Source organism: Chanodichthys erythropterus, chromosome 1, assembly GCF_024489055.1.
Source record: "Chanodichthys erythropterus isolate Z2021 chromosome 1, ASM2448905v1, whole genome shotgun sequence".
Lineage (NCBI taxonomy): Eukaryota > Metazoa > Chordata > Actinopteri > Cypriniformes > Xenocyprididae > Chanodichthys > Chanodichthys erythropterus.
The window spans coordinates 18,326,657-18,338,955 of record NC_090221.1 but is presented as its reverse complement, the minus strand read 5'-3'; the positions used below and the strand labels follow the sequence as shown (position 1 = coordinate 18,338,955).

The 12,299-nt window shown below is 35.1% G+C and overlaps 1 long non-coding RNA gene across 1 annotated transcript in view; it reads right to left on the bottom strand.

Moving 5' to 3' along the window:
* LOC137017407 (uncharacterized) overlaps window positions 1–11,983 on the bottom strand; it is a 30,504-nt gene extending 18,521 nt beyond the window's left edge. Inside the window, exons 1-2 of the long non-coding RNA XR_010894598.1 lie at window positions 11,969–11,983; window positions 656–805 (exon numbers count right to left, since the gene is read on the bottom strand). This is a non-coding gene — a long non-coding RNA (uncharacterized lncRNA). The remainder of the gene's footprint in view (window positions 1–655; window positions 806–11,968) is intronic.
* Between the last annotated feature and the right edge of the window lie 316 nt (window positions 11,984–12,299).

Below are 12,299 nucleotides of genomic sequence, written 5' to 3'. Positions count from 1 at the left end.
TATCACATATTTTGGGGTACTTGGCAGTTTGAAAACTTCTTCTAAATGAACCCTTCTCATGGCTCTTTTAAAATTTGCAGCAAATACAATGGACAGAGAGTGGACTTTTTGTGATTTCTGTCATTCACTTGTCTTATTTGCTACTCTGCCTGATGTGGAATCTGACCAGCCGTCTTTCACTTGGGGGCGTTTGATGGCCGAACAGAGACAATACTGCCTCAAAGTGAGCTGCAGGTGCCAAAACAGAAAATCCTCAGACTGTAGAAGCAGGCAGCAATGACAAACATTTCCAATGTGGTGAGATTCAACCTTTTCCTTTTGGATGCCATCTTAGTTACAGCCATCATTTTGAGTTAACACATGTATATTTAAAAAAGAAAAAGAAAAAAGGGAACAGTTGACAAGCATAGTTTCCCTGTACTGACATATTTCTTTTTAAAACAGAAAGTATAAATGGGACTTACTTTATCCCATTTTACAATAGCTAGCAAATGAGAAATGTCATTGGAAGAGAAAGACATTACAATGTAAATTAATCTGCATACATGGTAGTCTGCATAGCATAATAAAAATGGACTAAAACCTAGTAGCCACCACTAATTTTTTATTTCTTTGGAGTATTTAAATGTATTTTGATAAATATAAAGTCTCATACTTTACTATTCCCTGCAGGTCAGTCATGTATATCACGTATCTTTCCACTTGGTGGTGCCTCTGCTCCACTAGAAATGGAGGTGAAGATTGCAGTATAAGCTAGTGACTTGAGAAGTCGGGAATGATTAATTGTTTCCAAATAAATGCAAGGCTGTAGGGGGAAAAAAAAGTTACTGGATCAAAACGCAAGGACTTCTTGTGCTCCCTAGATGATTTGCAGGCAGCGATGTGTTTGTGTGTAACAGTGGGCATATGTGTTTGTGTTTCAGACTTTTAAAGGTTATCTACAGTAATTTTAAAGGTTATTTGTTCTGCCAGCTGTGCAAGTACCAATCAAATCCAACTCTGCATTCAACAGGGGAAGAGCAGGGAGTGTTGTATCACAGGATGTAACACTGTCAGTTTGACAGGTCAGAGCTGTGGTAACGTCATCAATTATCATAGTGTTACATCTATCCCCATCTTCTTTTTGAGCTCACAGGAGAAGTGGCATGTGACTGTGAGCAAATTTGTAGATGTTATGACCAAAAAACTGATTTTCAGGTAAGAAAGTAAAAATTTTTCATCAAGATTACTAGACTCTATTGCAGCTTTCATTGGCCAAGGTCCGCGCAGAGGCCATTTGACTGACATGTAATGCAACCGATCACAGTTCGTTTTGTTCAGTGTCATGTTTAGGGGCATGAAAATGCAAAGTCGATGTCCCAACAATAACAGACCAGCATGCATCTAATATTCATTCAAGAATGATGTGCAAGTTTACTGCAACAGTGGAGCCGCGAACTTCACATACTTTTGAAAATCCAGCGTTTAGTTGATCCTGGTAAGCGCTCGTACAACACAGTTGTAAACACGACAGCTTTTTTTTTTCACACGAGTTGGTTTGGCGTCACAGCATTTGTTTCCACGCAGAACGTTAAAGAACGCGACACACACATCTCCAGGACCTCCTGTAGAATTCAGCCAACCAGATGACGACTTCAGAACTCCTGAAGTGTTTCCAGATAAGTGTGCCATGTGCATCAGACGTTCAGCCAACCGTCCGTGGGCGTAACATCTGAGGCTGAGACTAGTTGTAACAGACTGATGTGGGGATAGTTGTAACAGTTTATTAAAAAATATTACAAACAACCCCTATGATGATTCCAATGAGTCCAGTTTTCAATCACATCTTCTGTTGAGTTTTTATCAAGGGATTTATTCACTAAATGTTTTTCCATCATAGTTTATGCACACACACACACATATATATATATATATATATTATTATTATTATTATTATTATTATTATTATTATTATTATTATTATTATTATTATTATTTTTTTTTTTTTTTCTCAATTTAAACCAATACCTTGATGTTTCCATCCAGTGTACTTTATGCAGTATCTCAAAATTCACATAAAAATAGGTGGATCTTGGAAACATAGCTAGTGACTGAACCCTTGTGGCAGGAATACAGTACTTTCATACAAACGTGCGGCAATTGTTTTGCACTACATTTAAATAAAAAAATAATAAAATAAAAAAAAAGAATATTGTCACTATTTTTTCTTTGTTCTTCAATGAAGTTTATGCAAAAATTGGATAGTGTGGGTGTTATTTCAGTAAATTAGCTCTCAGTGTTACATCTATGCCCATCTAGTGTTACAGCTCACCCCAGTAGTGGGGTAGACTGTAACAACGGAACTCTTTGTATTTTACATTAACTCACATAATCTGTGAATGTGTAGTAGACATCCAAGTGAATTATATTTGTATCAGACAAATGTGGCTACCATGTATCAAAATTTCTAGCACAAACAACCACTGACGTCTCCATGCCTTTGAATAGCATTGACATGAATAGATATGAAATATTAAAAACAAGACATAGACATCTAAACAGGTGACCTTTAGACTTTCACACTCCCACTGTTCTAGCATAACCAGATGACATCACGTGGCTTCTCATGCATCTTTCTGACTGAATCTGGCGGCTTTGCTACTGGAAATTGAAGACTCAAGAGAGTCTTAAGTGTGATTTCAGAGGTTGCAGGTGCGTCTAAGCTGAGGACATCTCTGATAGGTGAGAAATGTCACAGTCAGGTCTACCGAATCGTGCACAAAATGTTTCGAAAGTTTAAGCACCCTATAAACTTAGTCTCAGCTTTAGACAGTATGATCATGGGCTTCACACAAGTCAGGGTTTAAGTATTTTTCCATGCCAGTTTGTTATGTGGTATCAGCTATTTTAGGTACACTGGATTTTTTAGCATTTAACTCTATGATGAAGACTACTGTATCATAAATTATATATGATACACACATTTCTAAGGGGTCTTAATTATAATTAAAATGAAAAAAACATGATCAACCTCTAAACGTGATAAAAAAAAACTGTGCTGAAAAACCTGTTGTACACATACTACATGCCTTTGTTTATACTTTTTTAGCAAGTAAAGGGCTTTTTAGTTTAATTCTAAAAACATCCCTTTCAGATTGTGGTACATGTGTCTTTTTGTTATGAAATCTTTACTCATTTTACTGATTTTGATATAAAGTAAACGTAAAAATAACTTTTATATTGTAAATAATATTTCAAGAAGAACTAAAGCAACTTAAGTTTACTTGATTTTCCATACATCATTTTTAGAAAAATCATGTTAAAATTTGAATATGAAATAAGTTTATTTGTACATCTTTTAATCATCATTGTATTGCATTGCATTATATGTTTTGCTCCCATGATAAAAAGAGCTTTGAACATAAAATCCCAAATTCAGTATCTCAGAAAATTAGAATATTGTGAAAAGGTTCAATGTTGAAGACACCTGGTGCCACACTCTAATCAGCTAATTAACTCAAAAAAACCTGTAAAGGCCTTTAAATGGTCTCTCAGTCTAGTTCTATAGGCTACACAATCATGGGGAAGACAGATTACTGCATTTCCACACAAAATTCATAAGTTGAATACACATGTTTCATTATGCAGTTACTTTATCTGGCTTAACAGGCTCATTGCAAAACAACAGAAAGTTACTGATACTGGAAACTAACATTTACATTTACATTTACATTTATGCATTTGGCAGACGCTTTTATCCAAAGCGACTTACATTGCATTATACTACACATTTGTATCTGAGTATGTGCAATCCCTGGGATCGAACCCATGACCTTGGCATTGCTAGTGCCATGCTCTAACCACTGAGCTACAGGAAAGCTACACAAACACAGCAAACACAAACACAAACACAGCATGAAATCGCAAACGCAGAAAATTATGCAATGGTTTGACCAATGACAGATCATTTCATATAAATTCAGTATCTCAAAAAATTAGAATATTGTGAAAAAGTTCAATAGTAAAGACACCTGGTGCCACACTCTAATCAGCTAATTAACTCAAAAAACCTGTAAAGGCCTTTAAATGGTCTCTCAGTCTAGTTCTGTAGGCTACACAATCATGGGGAAGACTTGACTTGACAGTTGTCCAAAAGTCGACCATTGACACCTTACACAAGGAGGGCAAGACACAAAAGGTCATTGCAAAAGAGGCTGACTGTTCACAGAGCTCTGTGTCCAAGCACATTAATAGAGAGGCGAAGGGAAGGAAAAGATGTGGTAGAAAAAAGTGTACAAGCAATAGGGATAACCGCACCCTGGAGAGGATTGTGAAACAAAACCCATTCAAAAATGTGGGGGAGATCACAAAGAGTGGACTGCAGCTGGAGTCAGTGCTTCAAGAACCACTACGCACAGACGTATGCAAGACATGGGTTTCAGCTGTCACATTCCTTGTGTCAAGCCACTCTTGAACAACAGACCGCGTCAGAAGCATCTTAAGACAAAAAGGACTGGACTGCTGCTGAATTGTCCAAAGTTATGTTTTCTGATGAAAGTAAATTTTGCATTTCCTTTGGAAATCAGGGTCCCAGAGTCTGGAGGAAGAGAGGAGAGGCACACATTCCACGTTGCTTGAGGTCCAGTGTAAAATTTCCACAGTCAGTAATGGTTTGGGGTGCCATGTCATCTGCTGGTGTTCGTCCACTGTGTTTTCTGAGGTCCAAGGTCAACGCAGCAATATATCAGGAAGTTTTAGAGCACTTCATGCTTCCTGCTGCTGACCAACTTTATGGAGATGCAGATTTCATTTTCCAACAGGACTTGGCACCTGCACACAGAGCTACCATTACCTGGTTTAAGGACCATGGTATCCCTGTTCTTAATTGGCCAGCAAACTCGCTTGACCTTAACTCCATAGAAAATCTATGGGGTATTGTGAAGAGGAAGATGCGATATGCCAGACCTAACAATGCAGAAGAGCTGAAGGCCACTATAACTAACCTGGGCTCTCATAACACCTGAGCAGTGCCACCGACTGATCGACTCCATGCCACGCCGCATTGCTGCAGTAATTCAGGCAAAAGGAGCCCCAAATATGTATTGAGTACTGTACATGCTCATACTTTTCATGTTCATACTTTTCAGTTGGCCAAGATTTCTAAAAAATCCTTTCTTTGTATTGGTCTTAAGTAAAATTATAATTTTCAGAGATACTGAATTTGGGATTTTCCTTAGTTGTCAGTTATAATCATCAAAATTAAAAGAAATAAACATTTGAAATATATCAGTATGTGAAAATATATAGTAATGAAATATAGAAATATATAGTAATGAATGAATATAATATACAATATTCACTAGAATAATATAATATTCACTTTTTGAATGGAATTAGTGAAATAAATGAACTTTTTGATGATATTCTAATTATATGACCAACACCTGTATATTTCATCTTACTAAGACATAATATTATGGAGATAAAGAGTAACAACTAATATTTATGTTCTATTTAATTTTATTTTATATGTGTGAGTTTGTTGTGTTCAGAAATCAGTTCAGATATTAAAAGTGGTGTAGGGTATTCCATAATTAAGATGCAAAATGTCCCAGATTTTATGCTGATAATATAAAGTCTAAATTTTACATTTCTGTGCATGGATGCCGGGAAGGCTATCCGTACAGCATTATTTTAGATGGAGCAAACTCTACCAGAAGTTTATATACCTAGAAAAGATTTTCCCCTTCAAATGAAAGTTAAGTGCTTTAACAAATTTGAGCTTCCCATATCTACTTTTAAACCCTTTATATATACTTTGTATGCTTTTCACACAATTTTCTTTTCTTGTTCAAACTGAGGGACGTGTCAAAATTATTTATCATGCTATCAACAGCATGTTTTTGCTAGAGCATAAGTTGCATTTGCCCTTGAAAACCACTGCAAACCTCATATAAAGAGCAGCAAAACAGAAGAACATGCAGTGAAGCTGTTTTCCAGGAAGGGATTCCAGCCATTTAAAATTAGGCATCATGTTCCATTTCCTATGCAGTATAGTCGCTTTTAGAGCCGTTCTCCCCTAGCTTCACAAAATTAAACCTGCTTTTCATTTAGAGTGCTGCACCGAGAATGATGTGATTCATCTTGTCAACCATTTAAAGAGCGCAGGAGAGCACAAGATAGGTGCATTAGTCAACCCTTCTCCCCTAAACTGCAGCTCCTTGGACAGATGTGCTTTCTAGCTACTGGAAAACAGCAAGAGACATGGTTAATACTTAATTCAGCAGTGCAGATGAGAAGCTGCAACATCTACAGAAAAAAAAAGAGATTGACGTGTAAGGTCAGCAAACACAGCTATCCTTCAACTTCTAGTGTGCATGAGATTGAGACTGAGGTGTTGAAATGCCCAAGCCTTTCACTCACCCTTACAGACACGTTAAATCGATATCAGCCACCGTGGATATTGATGTACATCTCTGTGAAACTATTTACAGGCTGTGTTCTGTGTTTTAACCCATGAGGAAACAGCATTTACTGCAGATGTCAAAAGCAGCGCCGATGTTGTTATTCTACTCAACAATCCATGACTATAGGCTCTGTGCTGTGCTGAGGTACAAGAACTAGGGCCAGAAGATGTGAGCAGATCTGACAATCCAGAGCAAACAGAACTTGTGAGGAAAAGCTCCATCCAGAGGGGAGCAGCAGAACTGGGCCGTGACTAAGAGAAGGTTAAAGTGGACCAGGGGGACATTAATATTCAAATGCTTAACCCTACAGCCATCTGCTGGACCAAGGATTAGAGCACTTGCTTGTTTGTTCTGTATTAAGTTTTTGTTAACAGCAGCACAATATTATTATTTTATGTTTTTAGGATTTATATATATATATATATTATTCCCAAACCTGTCCTAAAGGAGCCCCAGCACTGCACATTTTGTATGTCGCCCTTATCTGACACACATACTTCAGGTCTTGCAGTCTCTACTAATGAGCTGATGAGTTGAATCAGGTGTGTTAGATGAGAGAGACATCCAAAATGTGCGGTCCTGGGGGTCCTCCAGGACAGGTTTGGGAACCACTGATATATATGATACATAACATACCATATATTTTATTGACAAATCTTAAAAACTGTTAATAGTGCTAATTTCTATACGGTGTGTGTATACAGTTTGTACAGTAAAAAATCATTATGTCAAGGTGCCCTTAAAACATGACATTTCCCAACATGTGTGTGTACTTGTACAACTATCTTTTTGAGGACCGGTTTTAGTTTTAAATCATTGGAGTGAGGACAAAGAGAGTAAAGTGAGGACTTTTTGGCCAGTCCTTACTTTCTGAGACCCCTTTAAAGCCCTGTTTGATGGTAAAGACTTGGTTTTAGGGATAAGGTTATAGTTAGTTTAAAGGGTTATTTCACCCAAAAATGAAATTTCTGTCATTAATTATTCACCCTCATGTCGTTCCAAACCCGTAAGACCTTCGTTCATCTTTGGAACACAAATTAAGATATTTTTGATGAAATCCTAGAGTTTTTTTTTTTATCCCCCATAGAAAGCAACATAATTACCATCATTCAAGGTCCAGAAAGGTAGTAAAGACATTGCTAATAGTCAATGTGACTGCAGTAGCTCAACCTTAATGTTATGAAGTGACGAGAATACATTTTGTGTGCAAAACAAAATGATAAAGCTGCTGATAATACTGAATGGACTATATATATATATATATATATAGTAAGATAAGTAAGATATGTTCCTGGATATTTTGTTGATCTTGGAATAACATTCCTGTCCAAAAAATGTAGTCCTAACCCTATCCCTACCCCTACACCTAACTCTACCCACTCTACCAAGTTATTCCTAAAATCACAGGGAAATTATAGGTGAATTACACTGATGTAGAAGCACCTAACCCTGGTTGTAAGCCTTAACATAAACTGTAAACTTGTCCCTTAAATCTGATTGGAATGTTGTTTCAGGATCAACAAAGATGTTGATCCAGGAACATGGTGCACTTGGTGAAATCCAGTTCAGCTTATACTAGGGCTGGGTAAACAATATTTCTCGATTTTAAACGATTCTCATTTTTACGAACCGATATTGATTATTAAATCCCAAGAATCGATTAGCAGCGTTGGGGAGTAACGAAATACATGTAACGACGTTACGTATTTAAAATACAAACTGTATTTTGTTACAGTTACATTTTAAATAGATGGTAATCAAATAACAGTTACTCTCAAATTTTTTTCAATTTTTATGTCATTTATTTTATTAGACTATTAACGTAAGCTATTTGAGGATTTTTAACCAACGAGCCAACTGTTGATGATTCTCAGACTCTGTCTGTTAAAAAAAACGCGCGCAGCCTGTTCAGATATTAGCAACCTGCTGAGTCATCAGATATGAGATCGCACACAAAAAAAGGACGGGAAAACAGGGCATAATGCATTTTAAATTGAAAGACAGTTTTACTTATAAACGTGAAAAAAGGATGTACAGTAACATCATAGTGCAATGCAAGCTACCTGCAACAAAACTTCCATCGGCTTCAAAGGATTCAACATCTAATCTGAAAAAAAAAAAAAAAAAACATCTTGAGGTAGGCCTAAGCTGTTCTTGGTCTTTGAAAATGTTATTTTCCTTATTTACTCCTTATTTTCCCATTTACTCGTGTTATCATTAGCCTACATTTAATATTTAAGAATTTATTAGGTCTTTAAAAAATAACACAATCCTCATGGAATTAACATCCACATGCGTTAAATAATGTTTTATAAAGCCAATTTCTTGGTGTACCTACTTTACAGACAAACTTTAAATCTGTATCATTCATTCCAAATGTTTGGTAATTTATATGGCGCGTACTCGAGTTCATGAGCAAAAATAGAGATGCAGTAGTCCACTGGTCATAAATCCAAAGGTTTTTTTAGTTTTATTTTGGTCTATCTTTATTCCGGGCTTGCAAACAAACTGCTTTGTAATAATTTCCCAAAATTTCAGGAAATATTTACTAAGCCTGTCAACAGGACGTTAACACAGGCACACGCTGAAAATGGACACAAAGAGGAGAACAGACGCGCCAGCAGAGGAAATACTGCACTATGCACGGAAGAATAATATAAATATTAAATTGGGGTTGATATGAATGTATCTCTGAAGGGAACTGTCTTCAGACAAGTTTTGATGGCTTTTCCTCTTATCTCCAGCGCAGTGCTGCATTGTGTATAGCTGTAACCATGGAAACGCTATATCACTGCCGTTCCATAAGCGCCACCTACTGTCAGAGAGTGAATTTACATTTCATTCAGTCTGTTTTGTGCAGATGTCTTATGTAGCATAATTTCACAAAGCTAAAGTCAGGCCATGCTATTTTATTTCTGTTGATCTTGAAATTATACGATAATTTAAATGAAAAACAACTGATCATGCTCATGTTCATAACATCTTTGTTGGAACTGTGATAAAAATCCAGTGTTTGCCTCTGATATCAAAGAGCTACACATATTTTTTGAACAAATAAACAACAAATAAATTTGCAACCAGTATCAGAATCTGCCAATTTGCTTCTATTGGCGATGAAAAATCAAAATAGGTGCATCACTAATAATAATAAAAAATAAATAAATAAATAAATAAATAAAGGATTATTTAAAAAATCTAATAATTTTTTTCTTTGCTGTTTGTTGTTTATATGGTTAATATTAATGCAGCTATCAGTGCACTAAGGTTAAATATTAGTATAAATATATTTATGCTAGGGATAGTTCACACAAAGTGATCATATGTTTTTTCCAAACCTGTAAAACTGTAGGTGAGTCAGCTTTGAATATAGGCCTTCTCTCGAGATTATTGGGTAGATCATTTCATTTCATTTCATTTTCTTTATATACATTCTAAATGTTACAAACAAACTTTTTTAATAAAACAATTTAAACCACTATGTCAATTCGACTTTATACACCTGTAAAACAACCTATATTATTAACAATATTTTATTGTTGTTATTTAATATTTTGTTATCCCTCTGATGCACATCTTTACAAATATAAAAATATAATTTAGGAATGATATATCACTAGTAATTATATACGGATGTGATGTTAAAAGAAACAAATATTTTCATAATTTGTTTATCAAGATATTGAAATTCTTTACCAACACATTATTAGGTTATGTCTAATAAATTGCAGATATATATTTTGTAACTGATGTTAAAAATACAATTTAGTGGAAAACCAAATCCTGGTGGGTACAGGTCATTTTTATTTACAGGTTGTAAACCTCAAACAGAACATCAAGTTAATATGGTCCTTTGTGTTAAGTATTTCAAAGTATTCCAAAGTATTTAGATTAAGTTACTAAACTTGAGTAATGTAACGAAATACGTTACAGATTACTTTTTAAAGCATGTATTTTGTAATCTGTAGTGAAATACATTCTAAAAGTAACCTTCCCAACATTGTCGATTAGTCTGTTTTCAATTGATGAATGAACAGAACATGTGGTGTGCCTCCCATCCAATAAATCACAATAATCTTTGTGCTTTGTTACTTTTGAAGTATCAGATTTCAAATGACATCCATCTTATTATAAGATTCAACAAATAAATACCGTTTTGGCGCTGTTTAATGTGGCGTTACAGATCGCTGTAGCGCCTCAGTTAAAGAGAAGCGTCAACACGGAGCTCATGTGAACATCCTCTCCTCCGCTTTAATAGCGCAAAATAAACATGATAATAAACATGAATAAACATCTGAAGGTATGTTAAAAGATACAGTACAATTTACCGAAATCTGTATCATGTCTCGTGTAATAGCTCAATGAGTGTTTCAACCTCGGAAAGATGTAATAAAACAGCTTGTAAACAATGTCACATTTACCGCAGAAAAACATTCAGTGACCATAAACTCATTAGTCAGCTTGAAAATTAACTCTAGAAAGCAGCATTCTGATGAATATAGCTATGCACCGTTACATATTCTTTATAATGTTCTTCAGTATTTAATGCATGTTTGAATAAATCAGTTAGGAAAGACACAATTTAAATATATATATATATAAAATTGGAGTAGAAATATGATTATGTTCTAAACTTTATTTATTATTTAAAAAAAAAAACATAATTGTATATGATTAAGTTAATTTTAAGCTTCAATATAAAAGTATACCAACTGACTCCCATGTGTAGTTTACAGCGTTGAGAGATTTGTTTTCCTCTAGAAAATTTGCCATGTGCTGTGATATTCTACATCCAAAATAATCGATATTGAATCGAATCGAATCGAAATCGTTATCGTAATCGAATCAAATCGCAAGCATGTGAGTAGAAATCTAATCATGAAAATTTTGTCAATACCCAGCCCTAATATATACAGTATAAGCAACAATGCATGCACTTAACACTAATGTCTTTGTCGCATTTGTTACTCTATTCAGACATGCGATGACTTGACAACAATTTTTTTTCAGTGTTCACTATTCAAATGCTCTGCAGTGTGACTCCACCAAAAACGTAATGATATTTATGAATGCATATAATTCATGATATTTGTGCAAAATACACCTGTGGAATGTTTTTTTCACATGGTGTTGCTTTGAAATGCATATAAGTTGTCCACTGGTTAGAGCCAAACATGCATATTGAACATACTGTACAGAAGCAGGTGACTCACTCTTCACACTCTTCTCTTTGCCCTGTGATCTGAGAACTGTGGCACACAGACAAACAGCAGTGTGATATGTTTCTGCGTCAGAGTGTGCAGAAATAACTGCCAAATGTGGTAAGAACTGGCTTCCTATATTTGTCCCACATGCAAATATCGGTTTCTGAGACATACAAAATTGTGCACAATGAACACATTTTTGTTTCTTTTTGTAAAGATCAACAAGAGCCAAATGGTTAGTTGAACAATTAAACATTGAAGTTTATATGATTTACAAGACCTTTACCAGTCATTTTGATAGTTCTGCCATCATTTACTCACCCAAATGCCAATCCAAATGTATATGGCTTTCTTTTTTGAGTCAAATATAAAAGAAGTCTTTCTTTCTTTCTTTCTTTCTTTCTTTCTTTCTTTCTTTCTTTCTTTCTTTCTTTCTTTCTTTCTTTCTTTCTTTCTTTCTTTCTTTCTTTCTTTCTTTCTTTCTTTCTTTCTTTCTTTCTCCAACACTTTTTGGATGCTGCAATTGCCAATCTTGTGACAAGATACTTTAGAGATTAGTAATTAAGATGCAGGTATTTTTGGTGCAATAATGTGCAAAATAGACACACTCGTTTTGTAAACCTGTCCCATTGTTTTTATTTTATATGTAGAA